A 7,507-nucleotide genomic window follows, 5' to 3' on the forward strand; every position below is an offset into this window, starting at 1 on the left:
TGGCTGAATGAAAATTACATGAAAAGGAATCTGTTCAAAGAAGAAAAAAATACTGTTTTCCTTAAGAGAATTCTGAACTTGTTTGTAATTGGAATTTTCAGCCAAAGATACATATTTTTCTTAAACAGTTTTGGCAGGCGGAATAAAGACAGCGCTTTAACATTTATGGAGGTGTGTGCCTTTCATTCTTCACAACAGCGTTAAAGCGGGGTGACTGCTGAGATACCCCCAAATCCTCCTTTCTAGTTCATAATAAGAGCCAGGCTATGCTTTTCCCTTTAAAATACATCCAAAAGCTTTCCGCTGACTCTTCTTTTTTAACCAAGTGTCTAGAAAACAAAATGTTACTTCTTTTCGTCTTTCAAAAATCATATCCTATACGAGAAAGCAATTAGGATAAAAGCACAATCGTTTATATACTGAGCTCAGCATTAAAGAAGGGAGTATTCCTAGAAAGGACTGTGAAATTTTACCTTCGGATTACAGTGTGGCAGGGACAAAACAGCAAAGTGGACTTACAAATCTAATTCTGTCGAAATACACCTGTAACTCTATCTGACTCCAATAGAGGAGGGGAGTATCTTTTCAAGAGATTAATTCCCCAAATTGAAAACTAATATACATGCAATTACTGGATAATTTAAGATGCAACATGGCAGATGGTAATTCTACTTATTAACGAAACTGTCAGTTGACAAAATAATAGTCTCTCTAGAAGAATATAGGCTTTCATGTCAGGAGAAACCAGACTCTTAATTGCAAATCCAAAAGAAAGGAAGAAATAAAAATCCGACATAAAGGGAATGCTTCTTGTAATTTCCCAGAGATCAGAGATGCAAATAGCCGCACTAAAGACGGAGAGAAAGCAACAAGGAAGGCTTGTGATTCGCTGATGTTGATGAACAACATAAAAGCGATAATGTGTTGTTTTTAGAAGCAGGTTTAAATGGCACATGTTGAAATAGAAAAGCTTTCATTCTAATGAGTATTAGTTGTGGGAAATAAACGTAACTACCATTTGTGAAAACCTAAATAGTGTCTGGTGCTCCCAGGCTCCAGGGAAGTGATCATCATTCTAATTTCCATTTTGGAAGTTGAGTTCTAGTTTGCAAATAGGATGGTGATTATTCTTTGTTCAATAACTATAAAACCTACAAAATGCATTATTGCTAATGGAATGCTGAAGATATTGACTAATGCCTTTATTTATTAGTTTTCTTATGGTAATCTATCTTCCTATTATCCAGAGAGTATTTAATGACAAACCTATCTAATAAATAATTAGTAAGCCAATAAATAATGGCCAAAAAAGACGTATAGGTGATCCTATGTGATAGTGACATGTTCTGTCACTTTTCCCTTGATTTGGATCACAGAAGTTTAACCTTGTTCTAATGCTCCATGCACTTTGCAGTTTGGGGGCTATTGTTGGTACGTGATTGTGGGTTTCTGGGAAAACTCAGCTGAGGCAGATATGAAAACATCAAATACATGGAAAGACCCTATGGCCACATAAAAATATGGTAGAAAATCCCAAAGTTTGACCTTAAGCAAGACAAGAAAAAGAGAGTGCGATTACTTGTTAAACAATAGAATATTAAAGAAGGAACAATCTACCTGTACTTTATTGTAGTTTAAAACATCTACACTTTGTGGTTGGTTTGAGGAAGAGAGGAAAATAGCATATTAGATGTAGTTATGGGGACCAACTGAAGAAATTATCGGAGGAGGAGGAGGAGAATGATCGGGCAGAATAATGACATGAATTGTGGTTGGGCTCAAAGAACAGTTGAACCAAAGTGACGTCAGGGACGCCTCTTCCTCTATTGTCTCTTCAGAGCAGACCTTCTGGAAAGAGTTGTCCGTGCTCACCATCTTCGGTTTTTCTCCTCCTAGTCAAGGTTTTTGTCAACACTTCTCTACTCCACCAATCGATACTACTTTTGTCAAGGCTGCCAGCAACCCACATGACTGACTTTATAGCAGTCAGTTCCCAGTCTTCAACGTTCTTGACCTATGGGCAGTATTCATCAGACTTTTATTTCTCCTCCTCAGAATAATTCCTTCACTTGGCTTCGAGGACACCACATTCACTTAGTTCTTCCCCCCTCCCCCCGCCACCCCGACTTTCTGACCCATCTTTCTCAAACTCTTTTGTTGATTTTTCCTCATCTATATGCTAATGACTTTTAAATTCATTTCTTCCTCTCAGACCTGTTCTATCAATCCAGACCTGTACATCCAATTATCGACTTGACATCCCAGCTTGGATGTTTAATAGACATCTTAAATTGAACACGTTAAAAAAAAACCTGAGCTCCTAGGATGCCTTCCCCACCTCTAGCAAGCAAAACAAACCCCCAAAGAAATAAACAAAAACCAAAACCATGTACATGCAGTCATTCCTATGTAATCTTCCCTATTTCAACACCAAGGTTTAGTTGCTCAGGCCAAAAGGTTAAGTTTCAACCTTAACTTTTCCTTTAAAAAAAATTACATCTTGGTGGAGGGGTTGAGCAAAACAGAAAAGAAAAAGAAAAAACTCCTGGGTGCTGATTGCCAAGGAGAAGGAGGTAGTTCAGGAGGGTATAGAGGGGATAATGGTGATGGAAGGAGACTTGACTTGTGGTGGTGAACACGCCGCACAGTGCACAGATGATGTGCTGTAGAATTGTGTGCCTGGAACCTATATAATATTGTTAACCAGTGTCACCCCAATCAATTCAATAAAAATGAAAATAAAATAAAATTGTGTATCTCTTACTTATTCCATCAGTAGGTCTTCTAGTCGCTGCTTTTCACCACTTCCTCCCACCTCCACTGCCACCATGCTACTCCAAGTCACCATCCTCTCTCACCTGGCTTATTGCAGAAGCCGCCGGTTACTGACCTTGTGTCACTTCAGTCTGTTTTTACTACCCCCCCCTTACCCCCCATCCGAGTGGTTCTGTTACAATGTAAGTCAGATCATGTCATTTCTCTGCTTAAAACTCTTTAACAAATCCCATCTCACTCTTGGTAAGAGTATAACTATTTAGCACGAACTGGAAGGTTCTACGTAGTCTGGCCTTCTCGTATTAATCTGACTTCACTTCTTACTACTCTTCTCTGGAGCCAAGGTGGCTTCTCACCGATGCAAGATAATTTCCCAGCTCAGGGCCTCTGGGTTTGCTCCTCTCTGGGGGGCATTCCAGTCTCCCCAATATCTTCTCACATCCGTTCTGTTTGAATTCCAGGATCCCCTTCGCAGAAGGTCTCTGCTGACCACACCATTGTCCAATCTCTCCTCCTTTCATCTGGCTGCTTCACACTGCACCTGGCTGCCTTACTCTTATTTTCCAAGCACAGGTCAGCTGACTCAGGGAATGACAAGTTAGCAATCTGTATCGGTCATCTCCTCATCTTGTTCACCCTTTGTCTCCTCCTCTAGGCATACAGCTTCATGCAGGCGGGGACCTCGCCTGGCCGGTTCCCTGGGGTGCCCTCAATAGCTAGGAGAGTGCCTGGCACATACTAGTAGTAGGTTCTCGATAAACATTTATTGACGTAATGGCTAAATCAACATGTCCCTGTTTTGCTCATGACCTGACCTCAGTTTAAAAAGGAGACCATTCTCAGTGCAAAATTACACTATCGCCCTATGCTTTGCAGAACGGGCCAGTGTAATACAGTGCACGTTGCATGTGTGTTTTTGTGTGTGCCTGATGGATGTATATGTCTGTGCAAAATATGGAAACATTCTGCTTATGGCTAAGAATGCTTTTCCTTGCGGGTGTCAGAGCTAGACTGCAAGCAGATGGGGTCTAAGCCTAGAAGCACTGCCTCCAGCTCTTGTTCTCTGTTTTCTTGATGAGCCTCGGGTCATCAACACCTCAAATAAATGTGGAAGCAGCCTGCTCTTCCTCTTGCCTTTGGCTACTGAAGTCTGTCTCTAAGAACGGAGGGAAGGCAGAAGGGAAGGCAGCAGGCGAGGGGAAGGATGAGTTCAAATAAAAGGAGTTAGAAGAAGGCGGCTGGCTGTGCGTCCAATCACCAGACTCCCCCTGGGTTGGCCCTGGGCAGCTAATTAGGGACCACGGACAGCTCCTAGAGCGCGGTGCATTCCTGTTCTTGCCTTGAGGTTTCAGGGGTGTCTGAAAAGCGTCACTAATGAAGGAATGAGTTTAGAGTGAAAAACATGCGCAGGGTCCTTTGCAGGAAGGATTTCTGTCTTCTCATCTCCGCCTTCGTCTGCGAGGCCCGGGGGGATCCTGCGTTGGCAGCGGCTGCTGCTTCAAAGGAGGAAAAACGAGTGTGTGGGAGGAATGTATTCAGGGCAAACAGCTTCTTCCTTTCCCCTGAGTTCTTCTCCAAGTTGAGGACATACATTCAGGATTAAGCCAGAGGGAAGGAGGGGGTACGGGAGGGGGGGGGATGGTGGTGGCACAGAGAGACCCTCAGACCACAAGGCGGAGGATATAGACTTGATATCAGTTTAGCCCCTGCCTTACTCTGGGTTCTTCAGCAGGGACATGAAGCTGTTAAACCGAGTCTCCTACGTAGCCCTTTCCCTGCTATGGGGTCACACGGAGGAGCCCACCTGTGTCCCTGCGGACCCACAGACACCTCCCGCTCTGCCCTGACACGCTGCTGGCCATGCAGCCGCCCTGAGCCTCGGGGTCCTGTGTGGAAATTGGGGTTAGCAAGAGGACCCAGTTCCTTAGGCATGTGTCAAGGTAGAGTACAGGTCCACCTATAAAGCGCTTGTCACAGGCCCTGGCAGGTAAGGAGCCGTCTGGCCCTCAGTGTTGGGCATGAGGCCAGCATCACAGAGCAGTCTGGGTCTTCTCTCATCACCGCGGTGGAGAGGGGAGAGGGAGACATGGCGAGTGATGAGGAAGAAGCCATCGAGCTTCGGGTGGATTACAAATATAAAGGCTTATCTTGAAGAGTTGTACAAGTGCAGCATATTCTCGATTCTAATGTGGTTGGTTCATAGGGATTGGCTGCTCACAGCATCCTAGGGCGGGTCTAAGCCATGCACCTCCCACAGGCCAGCCTGGGGGAGCGGCCTATTGCAGCCTGTCTTCCCAGCATGTTCTAAGGACTTCACTTGTAGGAACTCACTCACTCTCATGCAAACCCTAGGAGTCGGTATTGTTGGTACAAACGATTTATACACGAGGCACTGAGATGTCCAATGGGCTAGTTGAGGTCACACAGCTAATCAATGGCAAGGCCAGTATCTGAACCCCAATAGTCACCTTCTCAGAATCTCCTTATTCACATGCCCATGTGCACCCAACACGCACCCAGACAAGAACAACGTGACCATGGCAAATATTAATGTCAAAGGCTGTCTTTTTAAAATAATCGGAGTTGTTTGGGGGAAGCGTTAGGACTTAGCCCTGGGCATGCCCTCGGCTGCCTAAAGCTGAGCACAGAAACCAGAAGGGAGGCATCTTCAGTTACCGAGCTTATCATTGGTTGTGACGGGGCAGAGCGGTCACCGGGGGACCCCGGGTCTCAGGCAAGGGCTCGGACCATGCTTCACCTCCAGTGGCATCTGTTTGCAGATTTTCCGACCTCGCTCACTTCACCAGGGCGGCCCTCGGAGTTAAATTATTGCCAAAAGCTTTTCTGAAAGACATTGCTCAGGACGAGGCGCCTCAAAGCGCTGGGGAAATTGCCGGGTGATGGGGAAGCGAGCCGTCTCCGTGGCGGCGCGCAAGGACACACTCGCTTCACACGTGCACTTTTCTGACAAGTTGTTTGCTAGAGCTGATCTCCCTCGTGAAATCTGAAATTAACGTTTAGCAGGAACCAAAGACCCGGTGGTAGTAAATAACCCCAAACATCAAAGGACAGAAGAAGAGGACGTTCGTAGCCCGCTTTTGAACAAATCTACAGAAACAGCCCAGCTCTGCGGTTAGTTCCATGTAGCAGCCTGAGCTGTGCTATTTGTCTGCTCGGCCCCTCGCCAGCACGGGTGGTCAGGGTGGTTTTGTGACCAGGCAACCTGTGTCCTTGGAAGGGTCGTGAGAAGGATACAGTTTCGTAAAAGGGAGTCAGAGCAACAGTCAGGGCCGGGTCAGGAAAGAACCACCACGTAGACGAAGCTGTGCAACCTTATCACCTCATTCCCTTGTCTTTCTGTTTCCATGCAATTAAGGACTGTTAACCTTATAAAGATAGTTTTAGTCACAACGTAAGTAGCAGTACCTGAAAGAGGTCCAATGAAATACAGAATTATGAACTTGACAGTGGATAAGTAAAGGAAAACGTTTTGACAAAGGCTGACCAGCCTTATTGATGATTTTTTGTCCTGTTTACGATCTTTTGTTCTCCCCACATTTTTCAGCTCCGGCATGTGTTGTGTTTTGCTGTTAGAAAAGCATAAGCAGAAGCATGTCATTACCCTCCCATTGGCCTATAAAGGCACTGATCTATCAGACATTTATGAAGCTCGTTCGCTGGGCCAGAAACTAGTATACTGAAAACTACAAGGCTTGTGTGGTACGGCTTCATCTTTTGAGGAGTTTGTCAGTCCGGGAACAGAACAGAACAGAAACAACTATGGCCATTTGAGCCGCACAGTCCCAGCCTCACAGGGCGCACAGTGGAGGGCGAGAGAGGGCGGGGCTGGGGCCTTTGGCGAAGTGATGGGGAAGGACTTCATTGGGAAAGGTGCTGGAGTTGGTTGTGAAAGTCCAGCTCTAAACTCTCTTCATCTTTAACTCGCTCAGGGCAATGCACAGTGGAGTGGACTACGGGTCCTAAATGAGACACAATGTAGGCTGTGAGGAATTTGGACCATGCCCTTTCTGGGTCAATGGGCATCTCCGGTCCCTGTGTTCCCCATGTTCACCTCTCTTGCTATTAATAAATAAGATCGATCCTAGCAGACTGCTGAGTGTAAGGAGACTGTGGAGAGGAAGTGAATGTCGCTGTGAAAACAGCCTTTTCTCGGGAAGGAAGGGAGCCGAGAGGAGAACCGGAGCTCCCGAAGGGCCCGCGTTTACCAAGAAAACCGTATTCAACAAGCACACGCCCACGGCAGCAGGGAGTAGCGGGAAGGGGAACATTTAGCTGTCATCTGAGTCGGGAGGCATGTGGTCAAATGAATTTCAGCTGAGACGCTTCCTGTCAGGCTTCTGCAAAAAGGTGAGCGGGCACATTCTAACGCAGGAGGCTGAGATAGTGCCGTATTGAAGGCAGGCTGTCTTTGCAGTGTATTCTCTTTCTCCCTCTCTCAGCCCACATCCCCTCCTCTCTCCCTTCTTTTCTTCCATCCTGCCTTCCTCTTTCTCTCCCCCTCCCTCCCCTGTTCATTCTCTCTCCTCTCCTTCCTTCCTTTCTTTTCTTCCATCCTTTCCTCCCTCCTCCCTCCTTACCTCCCTCCTCCCTCCTCCCTCCCTCCCTCCTTTTCTCTCTCCCTCACCTCTTTCACTTTCAGCAAACCTGGCTGAGCCCTCCTAGGAGCTGAGAGGGGTGGCAGGGCCCCCAGGGGCTTTGTCGTGCTGCCCGA

The sequence above is a fragment of the Myotis davidii genome, unplaced genomic scaffold, assembly GCF_000327345.1.
Source record: "Myotis davidii unplaced genomic scaffold, ASM32734v1 scaffold217, whole genome shotgun sequence".
Classification (NCBI taxonomy): Eukaryota; Metazoa; Chordata; class Mammalia; order Chiroptera; family Vespertilionidae; genus Myotis; species Myotis davidii.